The sequence below is a fragment of the Lepisosteus oculatus genome, unplaced genomic scaffold (assembly GCF_040954835.1).
Source record: "Lepisosteus oculatus isolate fLepOcu1 unplaced genomic scaffold, fLepOcu1.hap2 HAP2_SCAFFOLD_41, whole genome shotgun sequence".
Taxonomy (NCBI): Eukaryota; Metazoa; Chordata; class Actinopteri; order Semionotiformes; family Lepisosteidae; genus Lepisosteus; species Lepisosteus oculatus.
In genome coordinates this window covers 2153201-2170751 of record NW_027167945.1, presented here as the reverse complement: position 1 = coordinate 2170751, position 17551 = coordinate 2153201, and positions in this window count along the sequence as shown.

The following is a 17551-nucleotide window of genomic DNA, read 5'->3' as shown; positions in this document are numbered from 1 at the left end:
CAATACATGTGTTGGTGAACTTCTACCGCTGCACTATCGAGAGCGTCCTCACCAACGGGATCACCGTGTGGTATGGCAACACCTCTTCGCGAGAAAGAAAGGCACTGCAGAGAATGGTCAATATGGCCCAGAAGATCATTGGCTGCGGTCTCACCGAGATTAAACAGCTCTATGAGGACCGCTGCCGTGGTAGAATTCTGGCCATCACAGAGGACAGTCACCACCCCGGGCATGAGCTCTTCACCCCACGGCCCTCAGGCAAGAGATATAAGAGCATACGGACACTTACCACTAGATTCTTCAATAGCTTCTATCCACAAGCAGTGAGACTGGCGAACACATTTAGCCATCCCCCTCGGACCACACCCACACCATCACCATCTACCTCATTGTAATTTATTTATTGTACGTCTCCAGTCATTGTTTACATGTCTGTATTGTTTACATTCAAACTGCCTGCATGTTTACTTGCACATTGTCTATTGTTTGCACATTGTCTTGATGCACTGTTTGCACTTTGTTTTGTTTTTACACTTGTTTTACAATCGAGAGACTTTCTGTAAGTAAGAATTCCATTGTACCAGTACCGGTTACATATGGCAATAAAGTTCAAGTTCAAGTTCTTTGCCTGTTAAGAGTTAACAATTAGGTCCTCAAGAACTGTTTTACGGTTTTCTACACTCCTGGCTGGCCAAGGTCTCTTTAAGGTCTCTTAAGTGGAGGTGTAACTCATGTATCCTACATGTGATTTAGCAACATGAAAGGGAATAGCTTCTTATCGGATTATGGTCTTGGTTAACTGCCTAAGGCTGACCTAAGTGCCTAACTTTCTGACTTTCTTTATACCTTATATGTTAAGAAGCTTCTTCTGACCAATCAGAAATGTATGCTTTATGTATGAACATTTTGCTCATCAAAGTGAGTGAGAGACAAGGTTAACAGAAATTAGCCACGGCAGTAAATGACAGCATATTTTTGGGTTCTTAAATGGTCTCTACCTGGCACACCTGCAGTGCAAACTGACACACACTGTTTAGAGAAACAGCTACTCTATTACTAATATTAATGAAACATTTCTTATTCTATGGAACAAAAACAAACAGTAAAACTAAAACACAGATCTCTTAGCTTCCTATTTCATGAACCAGATGACTGAATGACCAAGCCTAACTAGTAGCCAGAACCCCAGTTAACCCTCCGTAACACAAAGTTGAACCACACGACAGGAACTCTTTCAAACTGAGTGAAAATCATAAATGGATCCATAACTTTACATCAATTTACTATGTTGTGCCAATACCTGCATTTACATTTAGAACGAATGATGTCATAGGACCAGCATCACACCAGTTCCAGGTGTCTCCAAGGAGACAACAGAACTTCAGTTGTGTTTGCTAAAATACACACTTTGAAACATACTGTAACACTTAGTTAACATGTCTGGTTTAGTTGAAGAATCGGCTAAGGTAAGTTTCAGGGTTTAATGGTGGGATGGCACCTGTGCTTTTTTCCCCCAACCGCTAGAATATGATTCGCACCAAACCCAAAAGAAATACTGCACAGTTCAGGAACTTCATCAACCTAGCAACTGTAAAATAAGCTTACAAACAACTGAATTGAAATGCCAAAAAGTTCAGAGAAAGGCACAAACTATGTTTACTTGGGGTTTACAAAATTAAAGCTAACTAAAACTGTAATGATAAACAATCATGCTGCCAATGGACAGAGAAATATCATGTTTTTTGAATAATGTATTATTTGTTACATAGGAACCCAGTATAAGGGAATCCCTTGCGATCCTGTCTGCAGAGATAAAGGTAAGTATTGTTTTCTCTTTAGCTCTGTCACTCCAAGAAATATAATGAACATAAATATATTTGCCAATCTTTTCATAGTAATCCAAACAACTCTGCGTGTATCTGACATTTGTAATATTTATCTACCGCAGTATAACTCTTCTGGCAAGGCGATTGGTATTGTACCTTGAAAGAAAACTGATTGGAAATGTCATGTACTCTATGGTTTCTATTGATGTCAAGTGGCAAATGTTGACTGGTGATGTTATGTGAATCTTAGGAAATGGTCATTTTTCAATCGAGTCTATGTTTCTCAGAATTTGAGACAGAGAGGTCAATCTCTGCAATCCAAGCTGAGGGCATTTCTTGGAATGGAAAGGTAAGAGCAACGTGTTCTTTGATATTCTCTTAAGACTCTTCGCCAGATTTAACGATGACAAATGTAAATAATAATAACAAACATTATTTTATATAGTGCCTTGAAAGGTGGCTTCTTTACAGAATGACAAAACCAACTACAATAAATAATACACAAGATATGCATGATGACAATACACAGTTAGAGGAGACAGTAGATGGTCATTGTCAGTGTATTCTGAAGGTAGTTTTCCAATTTTTTGGAACGGGGTAAAAGAGGCCACCTCTACTAGAATCTTTGTCCTAACCAAAAATGTAACAAAGTATAATAATAATATTAAAAATAATAATAATAAACTTTATCTATAGAGCACCTTTCATACAAATAGTGCTTTGGTGCTTTAAAAACCAAGCGTAAAAATAAAATATTAAAATTGAGAGATATACTTTCAGTTGTAAAGGAAAATACAGCAATACAGTAAAGCAACATACATGTCAATTAAATAAATTAAAATTAGGAAAGTCGAAATAAAATAAGAACAATTAAAGAGAACTAAAAAAAAAAACAGAAATAGAAAGAACAAAGAACCACTTTAACTAAAAGCAACATTTTCAAATGTTTTTTAAAACAATGTACCGAGCTTGACTGCCTAATAAAAAGTGGAAGTGAGTTTCATAATTTAGAAGCATAAAAACAAAAAGCAGCCTCTCCACTCTTTCTGCATTTCACATGTGGTATTTGCAGTAGGCCAGTATGTGCAGATCTCAGGTCACGTATAGGAACATATGATGACAGACATTCAGTAAGGTACAGACGTGCTAGGTCGCTTAAAGCTTTAAAAACAAGTAAAAGAACTTTCAAATTTATCCTAGATAATACAGGTGACCAGTGAAGTTTTTTCAAAACAGGAATGATATTCTCTTTCTTGTATTTGTTAGGATCTGTGCTACTGCATTTCGAACAAGTAGTAAGGGATTTATTGTTTTCTTGGGAAGCCCACAAAACAGAGCATTATAATGATATCCACATCAATGTGAGCAATGGAGAAGTCAAATTAACGTGTCTAAATATCATCTAGTTCTATCCCAGGGAAGAGGGCTGTTGCCTACACAGACGACAAGACACAAAACGCTCAACTGTGCAAAACACGCATAAGGACATCAGTCAGGAGGAACAAGGTAAAGTGTTTTTTCTTCTTCACCATGGTCATGTAGTTTCACTCCAAGCACTGTCATATGAAATAACTGTGGAAACGACCTCCCCAACATTTTGGGTTGTTGCATTTTGCTTCAATGAATTTTAACCTTTTCTTTTAGACATTAAGAGGAAGGACACATTCACCCTTGGTAGAGATTCAGTTGTTCTATGAGATGTCAAGGTGAGAATTAACCACTTCAGGGATAAGTCAATCCACATAACTGAAAAAGGGGCAATGAACAGGATATGGGGATTTTGCTAGTTATAAAGTACAATAATCATCATTACATGATCTAAGACTACTGAAGTATAAGCTGTGTCCCTGACTGATTAATTAGCAAATTCATCTTTGTAGAGTGCAGCTACTATCTATTCAGTGGCATTTCCTTAAAACAATTGTATTCCCACATTCTGAATATGGAGTGAGATCATGTAGAGAATGTTGGACTTGTAATAACTAATTGAAGGATAATAATAATCAACAAAAGTGCTTAAAAGTATCAACAAATGCCTTCAAAGTACTTGACACGTACTTTGCTTTCAAAAGTGAAACATAATTAATGCTTACGTAAGATTTCTCTTGACTTCTCAGGAGTATACTAACTCCAAGGACAAGTAACATCACAAACCATTATTTAAGTGCTGATGTTGGAGCTGCAATACTACTACCAAGACAAAAAATGATACAGGTAACACTGCTTTCAGATTTCTAAGAATTGCTAAAATAGTATGTTTACAGAGCATTCAGAGTTGAGAATATGTCAAGTTCCTACCATCTCAAACACTGCCAATCTAGAACAAAAAGAAAGTACTTGAACGCCTGCAGTAATCGAACACAAACCAGAACATATCAGTGCATGACAAGGAAATGTAGTCACAAAATGATTCTACCCTTTCAAGTCCCAAAAAGGACCGAGGAACTTACCGGAGGCGATACCTGGATTTCAAACAGAGTACAATGTAGCCACTGTAGGGGAGAAGATCACAGAGAGCTCTTCTCAGATTGCTCAGAGTCAGCCCCAGCACCCTGTCCTGACTGAAGCAGACAAAGTGGTCAAACAGGTAGGTAGAAATGAGTAAGGAACAGAGAGTATGGTTATTCTTGCATTGTTTTGTTCGTCTGTCAAAGAAAAGAGTGCTTCTGACTTTTGTCAATGTTCATCTTTATTTTAGGAGAAGAACAAACGGTGGTATCACACTTTGCTCAAGTGTATGATACCATGTGTGTACAGCAGACATCACCAAAGGAACAGGAGACACCTGAGTAGAGAACAAGAATATGAAAAGACTGATGAAAAAAAGCACCAGGAGAAATCCATTGAATATGCACAATCTCGTCCAGTATTTCAATGAAAAGTTTCAGTGTTGTTTTTAGTGTCGTCGTATTGCATACATTTAAAACAATGTGTCTTGTTTAATGAACAATTTCATTTACTTTAGTAAAAAGTGTTGTTTACTGTAGTCCTAGCATGGATGCAATTGTTAGAAAAAACGGGAATGAAAAACTGAATGTTTCATACAATATGGGTTTGTGTTAACCCACACACCTAAGTGAAATGTTTGATTACGTTTACAAGACATAACACATAGTTCAGTTGAGTGTGAAAGGGAACAACAGAGAAAGTCACAAACAAAACATTTGTGAAGGACTTGATGAATGTTTTTTCTTTAGAAATGACAAAAAATAAAGAATTTTTCAACAAGATGTCTTTCTATAGCGAGTTTCATTTGAGATAGTCTTTTCTTAGAAGTGCAAGAGTGGTATTCCCTACAACTTATTCCCCAATTTGATCATTCTCAGAAATTAGGAGACGGAAACCACACCTACTGTAATATTAGACCTTGTAACAAGGCAACTAGGTTTCAATGGCTTAAAAGGTGCAGAAAGAGGCTCATGTATAATGACCTCCAGTGTCCCACAGGTTTCCCAAATCATTTCTTAGAGTATGGAAAAAGAGGAAATAAAGTGTCTACAGAAAGCGTATACCCCCTTGAACTTTGTTCAGTTTGTTGCGCCAGTGCCAGAGTTTCATGCAATTAAATGAGGACCTCTATCTCACACCACATATGTTATACTTTCAATGGGAAAAAATGAAAATATTACAATTGTATACATTTTCACCCACATGTTAATATTTGGTAGAAGCCCTTTTCACATCAATTTCAGCTGTGAGTCTGTTGGTAATGGGCTCCACCACCTCTGCACCAACAAGATTTGATAATATTTGAGAATTTCAGAAGTCTGTCTGGTTTAGCTGAAGAATCAGCTAAGGTAAGTTTCAGGAAGAGCATCTGATTTCTTTCAATAAAGCAGAACAGAGAAAAAACACACAATACAAAATCATGAGAATTTGTATCCATATGACACTTTGACTCGAATACTTTTATCAGACCTACACAGAGTATATACTGTACACACTTTTTCAGCCCAGGTTTATACATTTGGATCTGCCATTTGTAGGTGTTTTTGTGTCTTAGCTCAACACTGTGAAACCTGTAGTTACAAACATGGAGGATGAAGACATGAAGACATATATTGTACCTCTGACCGGCCTACCTTCCAAGAGGTGAAAGATGAAACTTTTCCTTTATCGTCAACTCAGTGAATGTCTCTAAACTTTCGAAAGCTGTAACAAAGAATAAGTTAAAAAACTTATTTTCATTGGACCCACAGAAAAGTCAAAGTTGTCCATAGAAATGCCCGTCTAAATCAGAAATCTACAGCACAAAGGCAGTGGCCTTTCGGGACATAAAAATGAAATCAGACTTTACTCAGACGAATTGCCCTTGGTCACGGACATCTTGCTATCAGTCACTACAAAGATGTTTTCTCTCGTGCCATGGCTTGCCTGACTTGCTTCTTCTGCTGGATGGCTTCTGGTCGCTGGTCAGGATCGACAGCCAGCATGTCCTGGAGCAGTGTCCTTAGCTCCGTGCTTATGGCTCTATTTACTTTCAGGGGGATGTGGAACTGCAGCCAGGGGTTCTCATCCAGGGCCTCTCCAACAGGCCCTGACAGACATATGCTCCTGTATCGGAAACACACTTTAGTTCAATTCTAAAATATTTCTCATAGGACTGAAGGAACCTTTCTAAAGATTCACATCTCTAAAGATCTAACCTGGACTGTGAACACTGACTCTATCATGAAGAAGGCTCAGCAGCGCCTCTATTTCTTAAGGTGCCTCAAGCGATGGGGGATGCCAATACATGTGTTGGTGAACTTCTACCGCTGCACTATCGAGAGCGTCCTCACCAACGGGATCACCGTGTGGTATGGCAACACCTCTTCGCGAGAAAGAAAGGCACTGCAGAGAATGGTCAATATGGCCCAGAAGATCATTGGCTGCGGTCTCACCGAGATTAAACAGCTCTATGAGGACCGCTGCCGTGGTAGAATTCTGGCCATCACAGAGGACAGTCACCACCCCGGGCATGAGCTCTTCACCCCACTGCCCTCAGGCAAGAGATATAAGAGCATACGGACACTTACCACTAGATTCTTCAATAGCTTCTATCCACAAGCAGTGAGACTGGCGAACACATTTAGCCATCCCCCTCGGACCACACCCACACCATCACCATCTACCTCATTGTAATTTATTTATTGTACGTCTCCAGTCATTGTTTACATGTCTGTATTGTTTACATTCAAACTGCCTGCATGTTTACTTGCACATTGTCTATTGTTTGCACATTGTCTTGATGCACTGTTTGCACTTTGTTTTGTTTTTACACTTGTTTTACAATCGAGAGACTTTCTGTAAGTAAGAATTCCATTGTACCAGTACCGGTTACATATGGCAATAAAGTTCAAGTTCAAGTTCAAGTTCAAGTTCTTTGCCTGTTAAGAGTTAACAATTAGGTCCTCAAGAACTGTTTTACGGTTTTCTACACTCCTGGCTGGCCAAGGTCTCTTTAAGGTCTCTTAAGTGGAGGTGTAACTCATGTATCCTACATGTGATTTAGCAACATGAAAGGGAATAGCTTCTTATCGGATTATGGTCTTGGTTAACTGCCTAAGGCTGACCTAAGTGCCTAACTTTCTGACTTTCTTTATACCTTATATGTTAAGAAGCTTCTTCTGACCAATCAGAAATGTATGCTTTATGTATGAACATTTTGCTCATTAAAGTGAGTGAGAGACAAGGTTAACAGAAATTAGCCACGGCAGTAAATAACAGCATATTTTTGGGTTCTTAAATGGTCTCTACCTGGCACACCTGCAGTGCAAACTGACACACACTGTTTAGAGAAACAGCTACTCTATTACTAATATTAATGAAACATTTCTTATTCTATGGAACAAAAACAAACAGTAAAACTAAAACACAGATCTCTTAGCTTCCTATTTCATGAACCAGATGACTGAATGACCAAGCCTAACTAGTAGCCAGAACCCCAGTTAACCCTCCGTAACACAAAGTTTAACCACACGACAGGAACTCTTTCAAACTGAGTGAAAATCATAAATGGATCCATAACTTTACATCAATTTACTATGTTGTGCCAATACCTGCATTTACATTTAGATCGAATGATGTCATAGAACCAGCATCACACCAGTTCCAGGTGTCTCCAAGGAGACAACAGAACTTCAGTTGTGTTTGCTAAAATACACACTTTGAAACATACTGTAACACTTAGTTAACATGTCTGGTTTAGTTGAAGAATCGGCTAAGGTAAGTTTCAGGGTTTAATGGTGGGATGGCACCTGTGCTTTTTTCCCCCAACCGCTAGAATATGATTCGCACCAAACCCAAAAGAAATACTGCACAGTTCAGGAACTTCATCAACCTAGCAACTGTAAAATAAGCTTACAAACAACTGAATTTAAATGGCAAAAAGTTCAGAGAAAGGCACAAACTATGTTTACTTGGGGTTTACAAAATTAAAGCTAACTAAAACTGTAATGATAAACAATCATGCTGCCAATGGACAGAGAAATATCATGTTTTTTGAATAATGTATTATTTGTTACATAGGAACCCAGTATAAGGGAATCCCTTGCGATCCTGTCTGCAGAGATAAAGGTAAGTATTGTTTTCTCTTTAGCTCTGTCACTCCAAGAAATATAATGAACATAAATATATTTGCCAATCTTTTCATAGTAATCCAAACAACTCTGCGTGTATCTGACATTTGTAATATTTATCTACCGCAGTATAACTCTTCTGGCAAGGCGATTGGTATTGTACCTTGAAAGAAAACTGATTGGAAATGTCATGTACTCTATGGTTTCTATTGATGTCAAGTGGCAAATGTTGACTGGTGATGTTATGTGAATCTTAGGAAATGGTCATTTTTCAATCGAGTCTATGTTTCTCAGAATTTGAGACAGAGAGGTCAATCTCTGCAATCCGAGCTGAGGGCATTTCTTGGAATGGAAAGGTAAGAGCAACGTGTTCTTTGATATTCTCTTAAGACTCTTCGCCAGATTTAACGATGACAAATGTAAATAATAATAACAAACATTATTTTATATAGTGCCTTGAAAGGTGGCTTCTTTACAGAATGACAAAACCAACTACAATAAATAATACACAAGATATGCATGATGACAATACACAGTTAGAGGAGACAGTAGATGGTCATTGTCAGTGTATTCTGAAGGTAGTTTTCCAATTTTTTGGAACGGGGTAAAAGAGGCCACCTCTACTAGAATCTTTGTCCTAACCAAAAATGTAACAAAGTATAATAATAATATTAAAAATAATAATAATAAACTTTATCTATAGAGCACCTTTCATACAAATAGTGCTTTGGTGCTTTAAAAACCAAGCGTAAAGATAAAATATTAAAATTGAGAGATATACTTTCAGTTGTAAAGGAAAATACAGCAATACAGTAAAGCAACATACATGTCAATTAAATAAATAAAAATTAGGAAAGTCGTAATAAAATAAGAACAATTAAAGAGAACTAAAAAAAGAAACAGAAATAGAAAGAACAAAGAACCACTTTAACTTAAAGCAACATTTTCAAATGTTTTTTAAAACAATGTACCGAGCTTGACTGCCTAATAAAAAGTGGAAGTGAGTTTCATAATTTAGAAGCATAAAAACAAAAAGCAGCCTCTCCACTCTTTCTGCATTTCACATGTGGTATTTGCAGTAGGCCAGTATGTGCAGATCTCAGGTCACGTATAGGAACATATGAAGACAGACATTCAGTAAGGTACAGACGTGCTAGGTCGCTTAAAGCTTTAAAAACAAGTAAAAGAACTTTCAAATTTATCCTAGATAATACAGGTGACCAGTGAAGTTTTTTCAAAACAGGAATGATATTCTCTTTCTTGTATTTGTTAGGATCTGTGCTACTGCATTTCGAACAAGTAGTAAGGGATTTATTGTTTTCTTGGGAAGCCCACAAAACAGAGCATTATAATCATATCCACATCAATGTGAGCAATGGAGAAGTCAAATTAACGTGTCTAAATATCATCTAGTTCTATCCCAGGGAAGAGGGCTGTTGCCTACACAGACGACAAGACACAAAACGCTCAACTGTGCAAAACACGCATAAGGACATCAGTCAGGAGGAACAAGGTAAAGTGTTTTTTCTTCTTCACCATGGTCATGTAGTTTCACTCCAAGCACTGTCATATGAAATAACTGTGGAAACGACCTCCCCAACATTTTGGGTTGTTGCATTTTGCTTCAATGAATTTTAACCTTTTCTTTTAGACATTAAGAGGAAGGACACATTCACCCTTGGTAGAGATTCAGTTGTTCTATGAGATGTCAAGGTGAGAATTAACCACTTCAGGGATAAGTCAATCCACATAACTGAAAAAGGGGCAATGAACAGGATATGGGGATTTTGCTAGTTATAAAGTACAATAATCATCATTACATGATCTAAGACTACTGAAGTATAAGCTGTGTCCCTGACTGATTAATTAGCAAATTCATCTTTGTAGAGTGCAGCTACTATCTATTCAGTGGCATTTCCTTAAAACAATTGTATTCCCACATTCTGAATATGGAGTGAGATCATGTAGAGAATGTTGGACTTGTAATAACTAATTGAAGGATAATAATAATCAACAAAAGTGCTTAAAAGTATCAACAAATGCCTTCAAAGTACTTGACACGTACTTTGCTTTCAAAAGTGAAACATAATTAATGCTTACGTAAGATTTCTCTTGACTTCTCAGGAGTATACTAACTCCAAGGACAAGTAACATCACAAACCATTATTTAAGTGCTGATGTTGGAGCTGCAATACTACTACCAAGACAAAAAATGATACAGGTAACACTGCTTTCAGATTTCTAAGAATTGCTAAAATAGTATGTTTACAGAGCATTCAGAGTTGAGAATATGACAAGTTCCTACCATCTCAAACACTGCCAATCTAGAACAAAAAGAAAGTACTTGAACGCCTGCAGTAATCGAACACAAACCAGAACATATCAGTGCATGACAAGGAAATGTAGTCACAAAATGATTCTACCCTTTCAAGTCCCAAAAAGGACCGAGGAACTTACCGGAGGCGATACCTGGATTTCAAACAGAGTACAATGTAGCCACTGTAGGGGAGAAGATCACAGAGAGCTCTTCTCAGATTGCTCAGAGTCAGCCCCAGCACCCTGTCCTGACTGAAGCAGACAAAGTGGTCAAACAGGTAGGTAGAAATGAGTAAGGAACAGAGAGTATGGTTATTCTTGCATTGTTTTGTTCGTCTGTCAAAGAAAAGAGTGCTTCTGACTTTTGTCAATGTTCATCTTTATTTTAGGAGAAGAACAAACGGTGGTATCACACTTTGCTCAAGTGTATGATACCATGTGTGTACAGCAGACATCACCAAAGGAACAGGAGACACCTGAGTAGAGAACAAGAATATGAAAAGACTGATGAAAAAAAGCACCAGGAGAAATCCATTGAATATGCACAATCTCGTCCAGTATTTCAATGAAAAGTTTCAGTGTTGTTTTTAGTGTCGTCGTATTGCATACATTTAAAACAATGTGTCTTGTTTAATGAACAATTTCATTTACTTTAGTAAAAAGTGTTGTTTACTGTAGTCCTAGCATGGATGCAATTGTTAGAAAAAACTTGAATGAAAAACTGAATGTTTCATACAATATGGGTTTGTGTTAACCCACACACCTAAGTGAAATGTTTGATTACGTTTACAAGACATAACACATAGTTCAGTTGAGTGTGAAAGGGAACAACAGAGAAAGTCACAAACAAAACATTTGTGAAGGACTTGATGAATGTTTTTTCTTTAGAAATGACAAAAAATAAAGAATTTTTCAACAAGATGTCTTTCTATAGCGAGTTTCATTTGAGATAGTCTTTTCTTAGAAGTGCAAGAGTGGTATTCCCTACAACTTATTCCCCAATTTGATCATTCTCAGAAATTAGGAGACGGAAACCACACCTACTGTAATATTAGACCTTGTAACAAGGCAACTAGGTTTCAATGGCTTAAAAGGTGCAGAAAGAGGCTCATGTATAATGACCTCCAGTGTCCCACAGGTTTCCCAAATCATTTCTTAGAGTATGGAAAAAGAGGAAATAAAGTGTCTACAGAAAGCGTATACCCCCTTGAACTTTGTTCAGTTTGTTGCGCCAGTGCCCGAGTTTCATGCAATTAAATGAGGACCTCTATCTCACACCACATATGTTATACTTTCAATGGGAAAAAAGGAAATATTACAATTGTATACATTTTCACCCACATGTTAATATTTGGTAGAAGCCCTTTTCACAGCAATTTCAGCTGTGAGTCTGTTGGTAATGGGCTCCACCACCTCTGCACCAACAAGATTTGATAATATTTGAGAATTTCAGAAGTCTGTCTGGTTTAGCTGAAGAATCAGCTAAGGTAAGTTTCAGGAAGAGCATCTGATTTCTTTCAATAAAGCAGAACAGAGAAAAAACACACAATACAAAATCATGAGAATTTGTATCCATATGACACTTTGACTCGAATACTTTTATCAGACCTACACAGAGTATATACCGTACACACTTTTTCAGCCCAGGTTTATACATTTGGATCTGCCATTTGTAGGTGTTAAGGAACAAGTAATAGGTTTATTCCATGCTGGAATAATCAGCATGGAATAAACCTATTACTTGTTCCTTTGCAGCCTACGCATGCTGACGCAGCTACCCACCCATTTGTAGGTGTTTTTGTGTCTTAGCTCAACACTGTGAAACCTGTAGTTACAAACATGGAGGATGAAGACATGAAGACATATATTGTACCTCTGACCGGCCTACCTTCCAAGAGGTGAAAGATGAAACTTTTCCTTTATCGTCAACTCAGTGAATGTCTCTAAACTTTCGAAAGCTGTAACAAAGAATAAGTTAAAAAACTTATTTTCATTGGACCCACAGAAAAGTCAAAGTTGTCCATAGAAATGCCCGTCTAAATCAGAAATCTACAGCACAAAGGCAGTGGCCTTTCGGGACATAAAAATGAAATCAGACTTTACTCAGACGAATTGCCCTTGGTCACGGACATCTTGCTATCAGTCACTACAAAGATGTTTTCTCTCGTGCCATGGCTTGCCTGACTTGCTTCTTCTGCTGGATGGCTTCTGGTCGCTGGTCAGGATCGACAGCCAGCATGTCCTGGAGCAGTGTCCTTAGCTCCGTGCTTATGGCTCTATTTACTTTCAGGGGGATGTGGAACTGCAGCCAGGGGTTCTCATCCAGGGCCTCTCCAACAGGCCCTGACAGACATATGTTCCTGTATCGGAAACACACTTTAGTTCAATTCTAAAATATTTCTCATAGGACTGAAGGAACCTTTCTAAAGATTCACATCTCTAAAGATCTAACCTGGACTGTGAACACTGACTCTATCATGAAGAAGGCTCAGCAGCGCCTCTATTTCTTAAGGTGCCTCAAGCGATGGGGGATGCCAATACATGTGTTGGTGAACTTCTACCGCTGCACTATCGAGAGCGTCCTCACCAACGGGATCACCGTGTGGTATGGCAACACCTCTTCGCGAGAAAGAAAGGCACTGCAGAGAATGGTCAATATGGCCCAGAAGATCATTGGCTGCGGTCTCACCGAGATTAAACAGCTCTATGAGGACCGCTGCCGTGGTAGAATTCTGGCCATCACAGAGGACAGTCACCACCCCGGGCATGAGCTCTTCCCCCCACTGCCCTCAGGCAAGAGATATAAGAGCATACGGACACTTACCACTAGATTCTTCAATAGCTTCTATCCACAAGCAGTGAGACTGGCGAACACATTTAGCCATCCCCCTCGGACCACACCCACACCATCACCATCTACCTCATTGTAATTTATTTATTGTACGTCTCCAGTCATTGTTTACATGTCTGTATTGTTTACATTCAAACTGCCTGCATGTTTACTTGCACATTGTCTATTGTTTGCACATTGTCTTGATGCACTGTTTGCACTTTGTTTTGTTTTTACACTTGTTTTACAATCGAGAGACTTTCTGTAAGTAAGAATTCCATTGTACCAGTACCGGTTACATATGGCAATAAAGTTCAAGTTCAAGTTCAAGTTCAAGTTCTTTGCCTGTTAAGAGTTAACAATTAGGTCCTCAAGAACTGTTTTACGGTTTTCTACACTCCTGGCTGGCCAAGGTCTCTTTAAGGTCTCTTAAGTGGAGGTGTAACTCATGTATCCTACATGTGATTTAGCAACATGAAAGGGAATAGCTTCTTATCGGATTATGGTCTTGGTTAACTGCCTAAGGCTGACCTAAGTGCCTAACTTTCTGACTTTCTTTATACCTTATATGTTAAGAAGCTTCTTCTGACCAATCAGAAATGTATGCTTTATGTATGAACATTTTGCTCATCAAAGTGAGTGAGAGACAAGGTTAACAGAAATTAGCCACGGCAGTAAATGACAGCATATTTTTGGGTTCTTAAATGGTCTCTACCTGGCACACCTGCAGTGCAAACTGACACACACTGTTTAGAGAAACAGCTACTCTATTACTAATATTAATGAAACATTTCTTATTCTATGGAACAAAAACAAACAGTAAAACTAAAACACAGATCTCTTAGCTTCCTATTTCATGAACCAGATGACTGAATGACCAAGCCTAACTAGTAGCCAGAACCCCAGTTAACCCTCCGTAACACAAAGTTGAACCACACGACAGGAACTCTTTCAAACTGAGTGAAAATCATAAATGGATCCATAACTTTACATCAATTTACTATGTTGTGCCAATACCTGCATTTACATTTAGAACGAATGATGTCATAGAACCAGCATCACACCAGTTCCAGGTGTCTCCAAGGAGACAACAGAACTTCAGTTGTGTTTGCTAAAATACACACTTTGAAACATACTGTAACACTTAGTTAACATGTCTGGTTTAGTTGAAGAATCGGCTAAGGTAAGTTTCAGGGTTTAATGGTGGGATGGCACCTGTGCTTTTTTCCCCCAACCGCTAGAATATGATTCGCACCAAACCCAAAAGAAATACTGCACAGTTCAGGAACTTCATCAACCTAGCAACTGTAAAATAAGCTTACAAACAACTGAATTGAAATGCCAAAAAGTTCAGAGAAAGGCACAAACTATGTTTACTTGGGGTTTACAAAATTAAAGCTAACTAAAACTGTAATGATAAACAATCATGCTGCCAATGGACAGAGAAATATCATGTTTTTTGAATAATGTATTATTTGTTACATAGGAACCCAGTATAAGGGAATCCCTTGCGATCCTGTCTGCAGAGATAAAGGTAAGTATTGTTTTCTCTTTAGCTCTGTCACTCCAAGAAATATAATGAACATAAATATATTTGCCAATCTTTTCATAGTAATCCAAACAACTCTGCGTGTATCTGACATTTGTAATATTTATCTACCGCAGTATAACTCTTCTGGCAAGGCGATTGGTATTGTACCTTGAAAGAAAACTGATTGGAAATGTCATGTACTCTATGGTTTCTATTGATGTCAAGTGGCAAATGTTGACTGGTGATGTTATGTGAATCTTAGGAAATGGTCATTTTTCAATCGAGTCTATGTTTCTCAGAATTTGAGACAGAGAGGTCAATCTCTGCAATCCGAGCTGAGGGCATTTCTTGGAATGGAAAGGTAAGAGCAACGTGTTCTTTGATATTCTCTTAAGACTCTTCGCCAGATTTAACGATGAAAAATGTAAATAATAATAACAAACATTATTTTATATAGTGCCTTGAAAGGTGGCTTCTTTACAGAATGACAAAACCAACTACAATAAATAATACACAAGATATGCATGATGACAATACACAGTTAGAGGAGACAGTAGATGGTCATTGTCAGTGTATTCTGAAGGTAGTTTTCCAATTTTTTGGAACGGGGTAAAAGAGGCCACCTCTACTAGAATCTTTGTCCTAACCAAAAATGTAACAAAGTATAATAATAATATTAAAAATAATAATAATAAACTTTATCTATAGAGCACCTTTCATACAAATAGTGCTTTGGTGCTTTAAAAACCAAGCGTAAAGATAAAATATTAAAATTGAGAGATATACTTTCAGTTGTAAAGGAAAATACAGCAATACAGTAAAGCAACATACATGTCAATTAAATAAATAAAAATTAGGAAAGTCGTAATAAAATAAGAACAATTAAAGAGAACTAAAAAAAGAAACAGAAATAGAAAGAACAAAGAACCACTTTAACTTAAAGCAACATTTTCAAATGTTTTTTAAAACAATGTACCGAGCTTGACTGCCTAATAAAAAGTGGAAGTGAGTTTCATAATTTAGAAGCATAAAAACAAAAAGCAGCCTCTCCACTCTTTCTGCATTTCACATGTGGTATTTGCAGTAGGCCAGTATGTGCAGATCTCAGGTCACGTATAGGAACATATGAAGACAGACATTCAGTAAGGTACAGACGTGCTAGGTCGCTTAAAGCTTTAAAAACAAGTAAAAGAACTTTCAAATTTATCCTAGATAATACAGGTGACCAGTGAAGTTTTTTCAAAACAGGAATGATATTCTCTTTCTTGTATTTGTTAGGATCTGTGCTACTGCATTTCGAACAAGTAGTAAGGGATTTATTGTTTTCTTGGGAAGCCCACAAAACAGAGCATTATAATCATATCCACATCAATGTGAGCAATGGAGAAGTCAAATTAACGTGTCTAAATATCATCTAGTTCTATCCCAGGGAAGAGGGCTGTTGCCTACACAGACGACAAGACACAAAATGCTCAACTGTCCAAAACACGCATAAGGACATCAGTCAGGAGGAACAAGGTAAAGTGTTTTTTCTTCTTCACCATGGTCATGTAGTTTCACTCCAAGCACTGTCATATGAAATAACTGTGGAAACGACCTCCCCAACATTTTGGGTTGTTGCATTTTGCTTCAATGAATTTTAACCTTTTCTTTTAGACATTAAGAGGAAGGACACATTCACCCTTGGTAGAGATTCAGTTGTTCTATGAGATGTCAAGGTGAGAATTAACCACTTCAGGGATAAGTCAATCCACATAACTGAAAAAGGGGCAATGAACAGGATATGGGGATTTTGCTAGTTATAAAGTACAATAATCATCATTACATGATCTAAGACTACTGAAGTATAAGCTGTGTCCCTGACTGATTAATTAGCAAATTCATCTTTGTAGAGTGCAGCTACTATCTATTCAGTGGCATTTCCTTAAAACAATTGTATTCCCACATTCTGAATATGGAGTGAGATCATGTAGAGAATGTTGGACTTGTAATAACTAATTGAAGGATAATAATAATCAACGAAAGTGCTTAAAAGTATCAACAAATGCCTTCAAAGTACTTGACACGTACTTTGCTTTCAAAAGTGAAACATAATTAATGCTTACGTAAGATTTCTCTTGACTTCTCAGGAGTATACTAACTCCAAGGACAAGTAACATCACAAACCATTATTTAAGTGCTGATGTTGGAGCTGCAATACTACTACCAAGACAAAAAATGATACAGGTAACACTGCTTTCAGATTTCTAAGAATTGCTAAAATAGTATGTTTACAGAGCATTCAGAGTTGAGAATATGACAAGTTCCTACCATCTCAAACACTGCCAATCTAGAACAAAAAGAAAGTACTTGAACGCCTGCAGTAATCGAACACAAACCAGAACATATCAGTGCATGACAAGGAAATGTAGTCACAAAATGATTCTACCCTTTCAAGTCCCAAAAAGGACCGAGGAACTTACCGGAGGCGATACCTGGATTTCAAACA